Below are 16,021 nucleotides of genomic sequence, written 5' to 3' on the forward strand. Positions count from 1 at the left end.
CTACAGTATGAGAGAAGGATAAGAATGCAGTGTTAGTACTGTGTTTGGGCCTGAAACTGTGCTGGGTGTTGGTTAAAAGATTGTTTTGAGTAAGGTGGGAAAGCAGTTGAGAATGGATACACTTTTCTAGAATTTTGGAGAGGGGAGAAAGAATAGCAATGGGACGGAAGTTAGATGGTTCTGTGGAGTTACCTCCTTTATGTAGTGGGATAGTGTAGTATTCCTTCCAAATAGAGGGGACATTGGATTCTTCGATTGTACAGTTGATTAGAATGGAGACAGGAAGGGCTACAGAGTTAGCAGCAAGTCTTAGGAATTGAGGAGGTAGGTTATCAGGGGCTGGGGAACAAGGTTTGAGTTCATTGAGGAGAGTTTTAATATAACTAACAGATACAGGTTTGAGAAAGAAGGGGTCAGAGAGGTTAGAGGAGTCAGATTGGGAATTTGAAAAAGGTGTAGGTCTGGTAATTGAAGTGACAGAACTGGAAGTGGAATTAGAGGTGGGGTTGGGGTTATTAGAGGTGTTAGGTACTAGTTTAAAAATGGTATCAATGAAGTAGTGATTTAAATGGATAGCTGTATCTGAGGGAGATTAATTGGGAAAAGAGTTGGGGTTGTGGGTGAGCCAGGGTTAAGAAGAGTTTTTATGGCTGACCAGAACTTTTGGGGGTTAGCAGTTTGTAGAGATTGGTCAGACAGGTAAAACTTTATTTTGTCCTGGTTGACTCTTTTTTTTTTTGTAAGGTTTCTAAGGGCAGGAGATTTGCTTTTCTGATATTGTTTCCAAGTGGCATCTCTTTTATGCATAAGGTGGAAGGTTTCTTTGGATAGCCAGGGGGCATGTTTAGCTTTGACTTTTATTTTCCTGATGGGGGCCAGAGAGTTGAGTATGTTTAGGAACGTCTGGTTGAAGTAGCTAACTGCATCATTTAAACGTAGAGTATAGGCAGGACCAGTTGATATTTGAGAGAATTTTGTTGTTGAAGGAAGTGGTGTTGAATTTTCTTTGGTTGCAGATGCATTTTAAGAGGTGAGTACTAGTGAGGTTCGGTGAGTACCTAGTAATGTGGATAGGTAGGTGTTCACTGATGGAGTCAGATAGTGTGCCTGGCTGGTGATATGAATTAGGAGAATTTATGAGAATCCAGTCGAGGATACAATTGGAGTGGTTTTTGCCAAGGCGGGTGGGGGAGGAGACAAGCTGAGTAAAACCATGTAGGTTGAGACTATGAGACGGTGTAGTAGAGTTAACTGAGTTCTAGTCTATATTTACATCCCCAAGTATGATAGTTTCAAAGGGGATGTGAAGAAAACACCAAGATAAGATGTCCTCAAGGATGGTGATATTATTCCCTGGTGGGATATATATTGAGGCTATGGCCATTTTTTGGTAGTTGTTGACATGACAGGTTACTATGAGTAGCTCTGCAGGGTGGAAGGTGGGAGTGGTAATTGTAAGTGGTAAGATATTGAGAGAGTCAGAAAAGAGAATGGAGACACCACCTCCCGTTTTGCTATGTCTATCCAGTCTGTAGATATTGAAACCGGGGGGGCAGATCTCTGAGTTGTGGATGTGGGGGCTTAGCCAAGTTTCAGAGAGAGCTAAGATGTGGGGGGTATAGTATTGTATGAGTGCGTGGAGTTCATGTACTTTGTTGCAGATGCTCTGGATGTTAAGGGAGAAGAATTTTAGTCTTTTGGTTCTGTGTGTAGAAGTGAGACTGAATGGGGAGGTACTAGTGCGAGTGGGACTGCTAGAGGTGTGGGGGGAAGAAGTAGTAGTGATAGTAGATGGAGTGGAGGAGTTGGAAGATAAGATATCACCTGAAAGAAGGAGTGTTGTCAGGATAGAGAGAAAAGAGGTTGAGGGAGGGGATACAGAAATTTGGATTTTAAGTTTGGGATTTGTTTTGATGAGGGGAGTAATTTAGTTTTAAAGAATAAATAGTGTGGTAGAGTGCAGTGAGTGTGGGCATAAAGGAGTGTTGTAGGACCTGGATAGATTTTGGGAGGGATGTAGGTTCCGAGTGGAAGGTAAGGGGAGAATTGCAGGGGGGTGTGATAAGAGATGACATATGTCAGTGTAAATAGCAGAGGGGAGAGGAAAAGAAGTGGCAACATCTTTAGTGTTAGGTGTAGGCAATGGTTACAACAATGCGGTATGTAAAGCAGTTTGAAATGTGACAGGTAATCTCTTGAAAAAATAAAGAGATATTAAAATATACCACAGATATATATATATATATTCTTTATAATCCAAATATACTTGAAAATTTAGCAACCACAAAAGGTCCCAGCAGTAAGACTACAAACGAAGTTTGTCTTTATCGTAATACAAAGCACGGTCTCCTTAATTAGCAGACTGCAATATCTGACTACCAAAAAACAAACTGCGACATATAAGTAAATGCAGACAGATTAACAGAACACAGTTAATCTGCTAAACTGGATAGAGCAGTACGTAGAAGGCTACTTTTTCTTATAGTTTGTGATAACTTGCGAGTACGCCCCCTCCAAATCTGAAAGTCTTAACAGCAGAACTGACACCTCTGACTGCAAAAATGGCAAGGGCACCATCTGAGGATGGAGGCAATAAGAGAAAAAATGCTGACAGGATGCATCCAAGGTTATCACCCCTATAAATTACATTTAGAATATACACCTTGTACAGCACTGGACTGCACACTGTTGTAGCCATTCCAACTGCTTAGAGGGCCCATCCATTGTAAACAGTCACGTAAAAAAAATAGTCACCACACATAGACCGACAGCAGTACGCAGAAGTATGGATTCCCAAAAAGGACAGTGGATCCAAGTTTGACTATAATCCACTCTATAGCCACCGGTTTCTATAGCCTCATCTCCTCATCCAGTTGCAAGGACATATTCCGGGAACCACAGCACACACCAAGAGCCAAAAAAGAAGCCCTTGGCCACAGTGAGTCAAAACACACCCTGATAATCCAAACGCCTTAAAGATACAGCCTGGCCACGTCCAAGGCAAGCCAAGCTAAAAGAGCTTCCACTGTGGTCGACAGAAGACTAAAATTCAGACATCACAGTAACCAGTAAGCTCTGCATGGCTAACGGTTCCTCGTCAGCAGCTAAAATCCTCCATGCACACACACCAGCTAGTACCTCCTGCAAGGCTAATGGTTCCTCGGCAGCAGCAATGGTTGGTCTTCACCTCATCTGATGTACCATCTCACCAATGGCAGCCAGCTCATCTTTGTACTTGCTGAATAAAGGAACTGTATATTTCTTCAGATATTCTAATTATTCAGATCTCTCTTGCAAGTCTTTAAAAAGACTATACGCATTGCTTTGTGTTTGTTGTAGTATTTAGTAAGACTTTTTCACCTCTTCTCTACCTCGTCCAGATCCCTTGAATATCAGCTGGTCATGTACTGGTGGTCTGCAGGAAGTTACTTTTGCATGTCAGGATCCACAACAGAGAACGGACAATATTAATCATGAAGATAACTGTATCCTCTTGGCTGGCGTTAGGTCATAAGACAAATGCCTTTTTGGAAAAGGGATACCCAAACAAGCTGACAAGTTGCTGTTATCATAAATATGCAGATAATATCATTATCATTCACTGCACTAGATTGACAATGCAACAAATACTTGCAGATACACAGTGTCTGGTGTTGGTACCTCAGGAACTTTGCTGAATGTATCACCTGCCAGTGAGGGACAATTGTGAGAACTCACGGATGGAGCACTAGCAGAGTACTAAGGTAAACTTTGCATGCAGAAGTGTTGCATCTGCAGTGGGTGATGCACAAACAAGCACAAATGCAGTGCTTATATAGCAAATAACAGCAAACTAATTTAAACAAATTAACCAATAAAAAAGCTCAAAACTGAGGTCTGAATCTAGTCTATGCTACAGCAAACAAAGTGCAACAATTTCAGGAAAAAAACAGTTCGAATAAGCAATGATTTAGTAAAAATGCAGTTCAAAAGTGCAATATACAGTAAAAAAAATCTACTTACATTTTGCAGAGATCAGCAGATGCCTTGGATTAATCAGAAAAATATAGCACAGTGGTAGCTGGTTGGCAAACTATGTGGATCTTTGCTAAACCAAGTGCAAACCTGCACAACCATGGTGCATATTTAACAAACAAGAGCAAACTGATTTAAACAAATGAACCATTAAAAAGTTCAAAACTGAGCCCTGTTCCAGCAACCTTCAATCAGATAAGTTCTAACTGTACACTCTTGCCACTAGGGTGCAGGAGAACCCTCTCCAACAAAGATTTAGTGCTCAAGTTATAGATTCAGCAGGTCTGAATCTAGTCTATGCTACAGCAAAGTGCAACAATTTCAGAAAAAAAAATAGTTCAAATAAGCAGTGATATGATAAAAATGCAATTCAAAGATACAATATACAGTGAAAATTCTATTTACATTTTGTGGAGATCAGCAGATGGTTTGGATTGATCAGATAAATACAGCAGAGCAGTAGCTGGTCACCAAAATCTGTGGAGCTTTTCTAAAACAAGAGCAAACCCACACAAATGAAGTGCTTATTTAGCAAACAAGAGCAAACTGATTTAACAACTTAACAAATAAAAAAGCTCAAAACTGAGCCCTGTTCCAGCAACCTTCAACCAGATGAGTTCTAACTGTACACTCCTGCCACTAGGGTGCATGGGAACCCTCTCCAACAAAAGATGGCCTGGTTTAGTGCACAAGTTATAGAAACAGAACTAGAATCAGCAGGTCTGAATCTAGTCTGTGCTACAGCAAATAAAGTGCAACAATTTCAGGAAACAAAAACAGCTCAAATAAGCAAGCACAATAAGCCTTCAACCAGCAACTCCCAGTTCAGAAAGACAGAGGCTACCCACTCCTCCCACACGAGTGTAGACCACAAACCTTCTTAATGTAAAATCACTGGCCTGAAGGCGAAGCACTTAAACCAGAACTAAGACGCTTTTAGAATAAGAGACACACTAAGCCTTCAATCAGCAATACCTAGCTTAGAAGGATGTAAGCTACCACTCTTGCCACAAGAGTATAGACCACAAAGCTTCTCAATATAAAACAACTGGCCTAAAGCCCAGTTGCTTAAACCAAAACTAAGAGGCTTAAAATAACAGTTACAATTTAATCAGGCTACTAACAAGCAGTAATAAATACAGTAGAATAAATGCAATTGAACACTTTTATGAACAAGCAGCAAAATCAAAATAAAATAATAAAGTAGGAAGAAACAGAATCAGAAAGACCAACTCTCATAGAAACAAGAGGTCCCTGATTCAACTAAACAAGAAACTAAGAGGTCTAATAAAGTCAAACAAGGCCAGTTATGAGGTGTAAGGATAGGTTCCCAGTCTAAGACAGAAATAGATTTTTTATTATTTCACAAGGTTTAATTGAAGCTAAGGGAGAGACACTTGTATCAGGCTTCTCAGATCACTCAGCCATATGGATAGAAATACTCGAAAATAAGGAGTATATCAGATTGGGAAAAGGAATAAAAAGAATAAATGAGAAATTATAGGATGAAAATAGAAAAATAAATAGGTATGCATTTATGAAAAATCACATTTCCATTAGAGTGTATTATAACAACTGGTCTGAGTGGTGAAAAGCTTTGAAAGAAAAATATAAAAATGTTTTTAGAATGCCATTCATATGTAAGAAAAGTGGAAAAAATACATTATAAAACAATGTCTATGAATGGTTTAAAGAATTAGAAAAATGATGGAGAATATTATGTGACAGAATGAAGAATTTATGAAAAGAATCAAGAGAAAATTAAATAATTATTATTTAAGCAAATATATTATTTACTAGGTAAAAAATGTATCAGCTTGTTTAAGTAACAAGACAATATTAGTATAATGAGAGAAATGAAAGATGATAAAGGAGAGGTAAGAAAATCTCAGGAATAAATTATGACTATCATAATAAATTATGTAAAGAAAATGTTTCAGGACAGAAAAAAGTACAAAAATAAACAATGTGTTTAAAAATTGACATCACAAGAAAACAAGGAATTGGAAAACAAGATTTGTTTATATGAATTAGATAAGGCAGTTAGACAAGTTAATTTACAGTCAGTTTTAGGATCAGAAGGAATGGGATACCAATTTTATAAGAATTTTGTGGACTGACAGAAAAATTCTTCTTAAGTTATGAATAATGGCTAAATAAAGGTTTTGTGTACACAGACATATGCAGTGGTATACTTTAATTTGTATGGAAAAAGAAGATAAAAATACAATTAAAAGTTGAAGACCTGTAGTACTGAACAATACAGAGTATAAGATTTTTATGAAAATAATTCAGAAGAGAATGTAAAATAAAATGAAAAGTATTATGGAAGATGCATTATATAGTTTGAAGGGGAAAATATGTCTGGAATTATTATGCATAGTAAGGGAAATTGTGGATGATATCATAAACAGGACTGATGAGACCAAGATCATGACAGGAGATTTAAATAAAGCTTTTGATACAGTGCAACATGATGTTTTGTGGACAATTGTGGGAGACTATGGGCAGGATTCACGAAGGCTTGCATGGAGTGTAAGAGACGTGTAACACTCCATGCAAGCCTCGCGATCCAGGAACAGCCCTAAACTCCATGTAAGAGACCAGCTAAAACGTCTCTTACATAGACTGGGCGTGGACATGCTAAATACCTCACTTGCAGCCGAAAGGTATGCAAATGAGGTATATTAGCAATCCACGAAGCAGAAACCAGCCCATGTAAGAGACGTTTTAGCTGCAGAAATGTACTCAGTTGACAACTGAGTACGTTTCTGCAAAATTCACAATGGAGCCATGTCAGCTCCAAATAAAGGGTGCATATGTGTCAGACAGCATGCCAATGGAACAAATATGTGGCCATTGGCAAGGTAACCCGATGCAAAAATAATAAAAATATAATGTTTAAACCCAGTGCAGCCCCGCACAAACAGGCTGCACTTTATAAAACATAAAAATGAAGGTTATAAACCCACAGATGTGGGTTTTATGCAATACATGGAATGACAATGCAGGGACCAGCAGACCAAAAACAACATGGCCACCGTGTAGTAGTTGCTAAGGGGGGAAGATGAGTGTAAGACATGTAACTAAGCATTAGTAGGCAATCTCATGTAAATGAGGCTTAGGATACTGAATCTCACAGTTACATAGCAAATGAGCACAGTCTGAGTAGTGTAAGAGATGCATAAGAGGGAGGAATAGAGTAGGAGATAGGTGACATCACAGGGGAGAATGGTAGAAAGAAATGCAGTTCATTGGAGGTTAGTGTAACATGACAGATGACAGACACAGATCAGGGAAAGAGGAGTGCCACAAGATAAGCATGGGAAAGTCAAGAAATGGAAGGTGTACACTGTTAGTTACACTAAAGTTTCTTGCTGGGGATGCATGCGCATGTGTGCACGCCATGAAGAGCGAGTAGGGCAGTATGCGCACGTGTAAGGCAAACTGAGCATGTGGGAGCGTGTCGGTAGATGTTTAACACTGTTTGCGCTGGTGTGTGCACGTGTAGGGCAGACTGAGCATGTAGGAGCCTGTTGGCAGACCTGTAACACTGTTTGCGCTGGTGTGTGCGCGTTTTAACCCGAATAAGACGATTGTAAACCGTGTAAGCATGTGTGCGCGCATGTAAGCCACTGTGAGCGCGTTTCTGCTGGTATGCACGCTGCTCCCCCCTGAGGAAACAGAAAGGAAAAAGGAAGCAACAGAATTAGTAGGAAGCTAGCAGGGAATACTGCTGGAGCTAGCAGGTGAAAACAATTAGAAGCAGGCAATTACACAGGCAGAATAGTAGCCCAGCCCAGCACTTAAAACTCTGCAAACAGCAGTGCAGGATGTTTCTCTCAAGAGACACTGCAAGACAGGTGTAAGCTAATAGAAGTGAAAACTGAAAAAGCTTCACTCAGAGCAGAAATGTTAGGGGCTGCCATACCTGTCATAATGAGACATAGGCAACTTGCTGAGGGTGGTGACAATGCAGATGGTGCCAGACAACCCACAGTGAGGAGACGGAGAAGAGTGTACAGGCCCAGGGTCACCTACCACGGGTTACATGAGCTGGAGATAGTAGAGCGCTATAGAGTGGACAGAGAGCTGCTGCAGCAAATAGTTGAGCTGTGCAGGCCACGCCTCACACACAGAACCAACAGAGGGGAACCCATTCCAGTGGAAACCAAGGTATGTGTTGGCCTAAGAATACTAGCAACAGGTACCTTCCAGAGACCAACTGGTGATATGATGGGGATATCACAGGCATCAGCCTCCAGGGTACTGCACCAGTTCCTGGATGCCATCACATGTCGGTGATCATGTATATTTCCCCAATGCCCGTGAGGTATTGGCCAGCAATATGCATCTCTTCCAGCAAATAGAGGAATACCCTGAGGTAGTGGGTGCAATAGACTGCATGCACATACGCATCAAAGCATCATCTGGTGAGAGGGGTAGGGCCTACATTAACTGCAAGGGCTTCCCCTCCATCAACTGCCAGGTTGTGTGTGATGCCCAGGGCATAATAATGAATGTGTGTGCTGGCTGCCCTGGGAGTTACCATGATTCCCACATCTGGCATTTGACGTAGCTGTACCAGACATTTACCAATGGGGACATCCCACACGGACACCTAGTGGGGGATGCAGGTTATGCACTGGAGCCATGGCTGATGACACCCATCAGAAATGCACACACACCTGAACAGGAATGCCATAATGAGGCACATGCACAAACACGTAATGTAATAGAGCGTGTGTTTGGGCTGCTCAAGTCACGGTTCCAGTGTCTGGACACATCTGGTGGAGCCTTGCAGTACACACCAACTACATGCACCCAAATTGTCATGGTATGTGCTATGCTACATAATATGATCTTGCGAGAACAGCTGCAGCAGGACCAGCATAGGGCTGGGCCAAACAGCCCCCCACCATTGCCAAGGCCATCACAGGCAGAGCGTGACTCGGAGGAGGAACAACCTGAGCCTGCCCCAGTAGGCAGAAGGAGGTGTTCCCAGTATGCCCTGGCCTTGGCAAAGAGGCAATGCATAGCACATACACTGGCTCAGTAGGAACCCTGGGAATGATACCCCCTCTGACTCACTCAAATAATAACAGGGATGGCTAAAATGACATGACCTGCTCACAAACATGTACAGGGAGTGTAATATGTGCATCCGACAGAGGCAGCCCTGCAGCACCACCTGAGGCATGAATGCCATGTGTTAAGTAATGTAACACCATGTACTATATGCACACCTGAGGACCCTGACTAACATCCACCCTCACCAAGCATGAAGCCACAAAATGATGATGGGATGATAAATAGCAATAACTGGCTGAAGTAATGCAGGTAGTCAAAGGGGAGCCAATGTGTTCCAGCCTGGGAAGACAAGCGGACCCTGACATGATGCACCACCTGCCAGGGGTGGCGTGCACCTATCAGTCCAGGCCCCATGGATACTGGCAAAGGCTGGCAGTACCCACAGCATGCCCTGAATAGGTAAGTCTCAAAACAAAAACCCACCTTCATAGCTACCACAAGGGATAGGAACCTAGATGTAATGCTACCTAATGCCAGAAGTCTAAACAGCAAGATGTGTGCAGTGTAAACGCACACAGTATGGAGAATGTAGATATCAGTCCTGTAATAGAAAACTGGGTCAAGGCTCACATCAGCACCCTAACACTACCAGGTCACACCTCATACTGTGCTGTACAGCCGCAAAACATGGAACAAGCTACAAAAGGAGGGTGACTAGCAATAAATGTCAAGGATAACCACACCCCCATGTTGGTACCACAACAAGAAGCAGCATTGAATAGCCATGGTCAAATACCAATGGCTAAAACTGCCTCCCAGTATATAGCCTGCTGCAGACTACTGTCCTAATACCAGGAACTGCACCTGGCCTATGTTGGAATGCATGAATATATCAAGCCCCCCAAACCACATTATAATGCTTGACTGAAAATACCCAGACATACACCGGGAGCATTATACTAGCACCAACACAGTCGGTGAAAAGTTCCCAGAATCCATAAAGCAAAATGCCCAGGAACAATGTACCACTCCCACAAGAGGGGTAAGCATACTGGATGTGATAATCAACAAAATGTGTACTGGATGGCAAGATGAGAAGTGTATCCCTCACTGGTAAGACCAGACCATAGAGTAATCACACTGGATATACACAGCCCAACCCCAGTCCCTGGCCAGAATACTACAGTGAAAAACATGTGTAAAGCATAGGTTGCACCCCTCCAAACCGATGTGGAATCCACAAAAGGCCCTGTGCAAGTGCAGAATATGGGACACACCGCAGAACATGTTATACAGGCATTCCATGAACACAGCCAGGAATGCTTGGAGTATGCAATCACAAATAACAAGACACAATGCCATACACGCAGGCATCTGGCATGCTGGACTCCAGCCATTACCAAACCCTGCAAGAGAATGAGGAAGCTACCACATGATAGAGCAAACATAAAAAGGGAAGTAATCACTGATCAGTAGTATGGCAATAACATATGTCCACACATATAATCCACTATGGCCAGTCACAACAAGTAGAATCTGTGAATCCAGAGGCAATGTGACACCTGTCCCAAGTACACAGACAACCACAATTCCCCCCAATAAATACAAATATATGTGATAGATGCAACCATGTATCCAAACCAGAGGCTGAGCTCCCCCAACTCAGTACTGTCAAAACTAGTCAGGAGGAGAAGGTAACCACATACGCCACAAACCCAGTCCCACATAGACCTACCACAACTGTAAACCAAACACATAAACACAGAAAAACATTCCCGGAGGCCCTAATTACAAACACACCACACCAACAGAAGCCTCCAAAGCAAATCCCAAGCAACCACAACCTCCAAACATAGCACATGCAACACATAGTACACAAAGCTGGTGTGCCAAACAGTCACAGGCCAGAAGGAGAAACAACATGCCTGATACAGTTGTAATAGGTGTCTGTATAGGCAGACACACTGCTGTCCCACTCACCAGACTGAACAAGGGAAAGGGTACAGTAAGCTGCCTGTAGGCTGCCACAATATGCCACATAACACAAGTACGCAGGTCACCCCAAAGCAAGCAGAAATATGATGCACTCAATGTCCATGCTGGTGTGAATGACCTGAGATGTACCTCCCTGGACTACATGAAAAGAGACATGGATGATCTCTCGGAGTATGTACCCCAGGCCGGTATGACACCGGCCGTGTGCAGCATCCAACCCTCACCAAGAATGATGCCACAGTACAAACACAGAATGATCATCTTTAACAGGTGGCACAGTTACAGCTGTCAGTCCAAGAGGGTCTAATGTCTGTCTGCTTGAGATGTCATGCATGACAAGCCATGCTGCTGTTCCAGGGATGGCTTGCACCTGTTACCCCTGTGCGTCTGGATACTGGATAAGGCCTTTGCCACCTCCATAGAGCCGTATGTAGGCAAGGCCAAAAAGACTACCCACCACCCTAGAAAACATAAGTGGTAAGAAACATAAGGGTAATGCTGACCAATGCCAGATGTGTAAACTGCAATATGCATGCTCCTGAGGCATTTCCCAGTATGGAGAACATCGATGTCTGTGCAGTGACAGAAGCCTGCTACAAGCCTAGTGATAGCACACCAGCACTACCAGGTTATACCACATATCATGCGTTATGGCCCCAACACCTGGACCAAAACATCAAAGGAGGGGGAGTATCCATACGCAGCACAGACACCCATACAGCCAGGTAACTGACAATGCACAAAGCAGTGGAGACCACCCATATGCACCTAAGTGTAATTAAAACTGCTGTACAGTCTGTAGCATGCGACAGACCACACTCTCACACACAAGAACTCCACCCAGACATCCTGAAGACACTGGACAGTATGAATGTCCCACCAAATACCAGACAAGGTACTCACAAATTACCACATAGGTGGTAAACCATTATGTATGCAAGGAGTAATCAGGGACCTAGGGACACAAGTCGACAGTAATCTGTCATGTGACACACACAATGCCAATGTGGCTAGGAAGATTGTCAATACTGGACACCGTATCATGAAAGGATTCACATCTACATCAACAGAGGTCACTGTGCCTCTGTACTGTTCCCTTATCACACCCATAATCTAGTACAATGACTCATATGGGATGTACTGTACATGAAACCTGCAGCGGTTCGGAAGACCTCAAAGGTACCCCACCAAGAGGATAAAGGGTGTCAAATATATGTCATATGCTGCCTGGCTATAGACACCCCAGCTGAATGCAGTCACAGACTGCCTACACAGAGGCATTGTATGTCTGTTGTACAAGGCCATGTCCAACACAGGAGTAATGGACATGCTCCACCACAGGAAATCAAAGCCATTGGAGCTGTGACAGTGACAGATGTCAGCCTCAACACATAATGAAATCGGATGTGCTGGAGGGACAGATACATAACCCAGAGGCTCCCCACACCCAGAAACAGGATCCCAATCCATGTTAGGCAGAGCCCCTTACTGACACCCCTCAACTGGAATATTGCCAAGTGGATGGATGATCGTACATGTATACTGGGGATCTTCACTGTGTCACGACCTGACAGAGGCACAGTAAAGAAAATCATAAATGGCCATAATAGTCACATAGCAAGGGGCGGCGAAAGACACACACACTCTGGCTTGGCTTACTAATGCCCTAGGGTGGATAGCCTAGTATGAACCCATGAACCTATGAAGATACAAATTGTACAGGACACTAAGGAGAATCACAAGGCTTACTTAACTGATGGTAGGAACCATGTTGGGAATCCACAGATATGCTCTGAATCAAACAGATATTACAAACAACATACCAAACACACACACATATTGCCAACATACGACCTGAATGCAAAATATCTATCCCAGCAGACTGCTGGTCCCCTGACATTGCAGATGCTGAGGTAACAGCCATCATCTGCAAAGCAAAACACACAGCAGCAAAGGTATGTGATGGTGTCCTGGGCTGAGGCCAACATGGACTCCAAGAATAATGGAATGCCAAATCACACTACTGCCCAATGTCAGCCTTACCACAGGATATGTACCCAAAGAGCAGTGTACAACAACAGTGGTCCTTCACAACAAAGGTGTTGCCTGAATGGATACTGCAAACTACCACCCCAGGATCCTGACAAGCTTGGTCTGCACAGCTATGGAAAGGATCAGTATGTACCGCAGACATAAAGCTATCGTGGACCTACTGATACTGGACCCTACACAGTGTGGCTGTTGTAACTGCAGATCCTGCCCCTAAACATGTTTGACCCATTTGAAGCAGTCATTAAGGTCATTGATGAGGGCAATGTGGTCCACACAGCGTAGCTGGACCGTGCATATGCTTCTAGACAATACCCTACGAGTTCAGTATGGATATGTTCACCAGCTTAAATATATACCCCCATGTCAGCAGAGGGGTTGCAAACCAGACCGAGGACAGAACTGACATGGTCAGACATGCTCCATCCATGTCAGACTATAAAGCAGATATGAGTGGCATCCCACAAGGCTTGGTCCTGGGCCCCCCCCCATTCTGTATATATGTCCCATAGGTATAGGCCAACATGGAAGGACTGTGACTGAACATGTATGCAGAGGAGTACAAACAGCCCACCATATCCGACCCCCAGCTGACACAAGCAACCCACAAAAGGGCCACATACAAACAGACCACTGGAGCCATAGCCATGTCAGCAAGCTAATTGCAGAACTGTGGATAGACAACCACCGTGGATATACAGTAAGTGCCCACAAATTACCACACAGGTGCTAACCCATTACGTACCTAACATGTAATGAGAGACCTGGGTACAAAAGGTGATAGATATCCTGCACTGGACAAACATGTGGCTGTAGTGTTTGCAGAAACATACCATATACCCACCCAATCATGAAGGTTGTCAGATGTAGATAAGGGGAGGTCACTGTGGCTCTGCAGTCATCCTTCATCAGCGTCACAATTGACTACAATAGCCCCTGTGGGATATACCTCAGCAGACACCTCCATCAACTGTAAAGTCCACAACAGTACCCCACCAGGAGTAGCAAAGAGCATGAACAGATGCCATGTGTTGCCTGAGTAAACAAACTGCAGCCCCACACACTGCCATACTGCCCAGCTACAGGCAAGCTGTGCCTGATGTATGAAGCCATGTCCAACCTGGAATCAATGAACATGCTGCACCTTGTACAATCTGAATGACAGTGAGCTATGCACATGAGAGACCTGAACCCCAGCACTGACATACATAGGACAAGCTGTACAGAATGATCCATAACACAGAAGGCACCCCCCACTCTTGAGTAGACTCCCGGTACAGGTTAGCCAGAGAGTCACCTATCGACACCCCTCAAGAGGAATCCTGATGAGTGGATGGGAGATGGTAGGTTAACCCTGGGTATCACTGTTATGTCAGAGGTAGACGGAGGCACAGTATACCAACCATGACATATGTCATGGCAAACTCCAGTTACAATGTGTGTCAAAGGACAAACACACCCTGTGACTAGCATCAGAAATGGCCTAGGGAACATCACTAGTGTTTGCCAATGTCCACCTATGTTGTGGAATACACTACCAATGTTGGACGAGCCTGGTGTAGGTAGTCCATATCTGAACATAATGCAACATGGTCATATGTGCACAACTGGCCCCTACACAGTCTGTTGTGCACACTATGATGATGTCAAGCAGTGATAGGACTAAAGCCCAGGATACTGTCCACCACAGTGAAAGTACTGAACCAGTACACTATACGGTACTACAGTGTTAGGTCATTATGAAAGTATGTTGACAACTGTCTGCAAAGTATCCCATGCAATCCCTGCAGGCACAGTATAATCCCTGTTGTGGCAGACACGAAGCAGTTGGCCAGTTAGTACACAACATGACAACCAACACACAACCATAAACGTGAGATATTGTTGAAGTTCACACACACCCAAATATGTGGTGGACTTCCGAGTGCAACATATGGAAAGCTCACACTGGGCATGCTTGCACACTTAATGAGGCATATGTCAGACAACATGCCATGGAAAGGCTGAACTGGGCATGCTCACACACTTAGGCCGTATCTCCATTTAGCAGTTGGCCACACATATCTGTTATTTGTAAGTGTCATTCCAGGAACCAACCACAACACAGCAATCTGCCCAGTGCACACAGTAAATGACTACAGAGACATAAGTGATATAGTGGATAGCCGTCATATGCAAACATCTTCCACAGATACACAAGTTGGTCATAGGAACAGGGAATGCTATGGCAATAAAGACCTGTAAACAGTAGAACAGCACAACAAATATTGTGCATCTGACAATTGAACATATGGGTGTAGAGGTCAATACTAGGCTTGTTGCCCTAGGGAATGACAGCTCAGCCAGAGTGTGCTTGGCATCTGCATCCCCAGTACAGTAGGCTACTGTGCCACTGTAAAGTAGGTCACATAAGGCAACGTGTGAGGCTAGTGAGCTGTGCCTCTGTTAAGCAGGGGCACAGTGGAGATCCCAGGGTTTGAATGTGCTAAGCCACAGCCATGTTGTTGGTGTGTGCTGGAAGAGGTTTGCAGAGGATCCCTAACAGTAAGTGGCCGTCAGTAACAGACTGAGGGGAGCCCTATCTGCATTGTCTGGACAACTCCACTGTCAACACTGTGTTGTGATGATTATGTGGGAATGAAGTGCCGTGCCGGAACTGTTCCCAGATGTCCTCCCTCTGTGGGCTACAGCTCTGCAATGTATTAGCTCACTCTGTCTGTTGGACGGCTCATATATGGCTGGAGTACACCTGACAGGTGTCTTGTTGTGGAGCAGTCATGGGTATATGTGGGATAGCATGATCAATGCAAACTGTACACATGCTCATAGAATGCAATTGTCAAGGATTATGCTGAGTGGCCAGTATAGTCCCCCAGCATGGGTCCTTTGAAGTCGGCCACCCCAGTCTTCACAAGTGTAGAGTCTGCTTGTG

This window comes from Protopterus annectens, chromosome 8.part0 (assembly GCF_019279795.1).
Source record: "Protopterus annectens isolate FY-2018-M chromosome 8.part0, PAN1.0, whole genome shotgun sequence".
NCBI lineage: Eukaryota > Metazoa > Chordata > Ceratodontiformes > Protopteridae > Protopterus > Protopterus annectens.